The following is a 707-nucleotide window of genomic DNA, read 5'->3' on the forward strand; positions in this document are numbered from 1 at the left end:
TTCATCGAGGACAATTAGATTTCTGTATAAAATAGACTCTTGCATATTAATCTAGGTTGCGTCGGTACTTACCCAGCTACTTATTTAAAAGCTTGAACCAACCATGAGAGTAGTCTCATGAGTTAGAGTCCTCTTGGTGGAAGACTTGATGTACGTAGTGAGTCGCTACATTTTGTTTTCGATTCAAATCAACTTTCTTTATGTCGACAAATAATGATCTTTGTTTCAACATCCCAGCATGTTAGCTCAGGGGAAGAGCGCCGGGCTCATAACCCGGAGGACCCTGGATCGAAACCAGGACATGCTAGACCTAATTTTTAGGGGAGGGTTTTTTTTTTCTTCTACTTCTCACCACACCTTAAAAATGCAAATTTTCCCATGCAGGCCATAGACAAATCGTAAAATTCAAAATCCTACAGCACATCCGCTGTTGCGATACTTGTATCTCAGCGATGGCGGGCGCTTGGTCTTATTTTGGTGGGATGGGTACGGCGTCTCTGAATGAGGAAGATGTCTGGTGCGATTATTGGGTTGCACCAGTGAGAGAGCCCATCACGGCGCCAGATATAGCCCTGCTGCTTATTTGCCTGTTCTTTGTCATGACCTGTTGATATGTGGCTGTGGATAAAAATGTGGCATGCATGTCTGTATCATCGGACTGACGACTATGATCCATCTGGGTGAAAGAATTGAGAGCACAGAGATGT

General features: G+C 43.8%; 1 non-coding gene across 1 annotated transcript; it reads left to right on the forward strand.

Moving 5' to 3' along the window:
- The first annotated feature begins 235 nt into the window (after positions 1–235).
- On the forward strand, positions 236–307 carry Pdw03_tRNA20. Its single transcript has one exon. It is a non-coding gene; the product is annotated as a tRNA-Met (tRNA).
- Positions 308–707: the final 400 nt, after the last annotated feature.

The sequence above is a fragment of the Penicillium digitatum genome, chromosome 1 (genome assembly GCF_016767815.1).
Source record: "Penicillium digitatum chromosome 1, complete sequence".
NCBI classification, from domain to species: Eukaryota; Fungi; Ascomycota; class Eurotiomycetes; order Eurotiales; family Aspergillaceae; genus Penicillium; species Penicillium digitatum.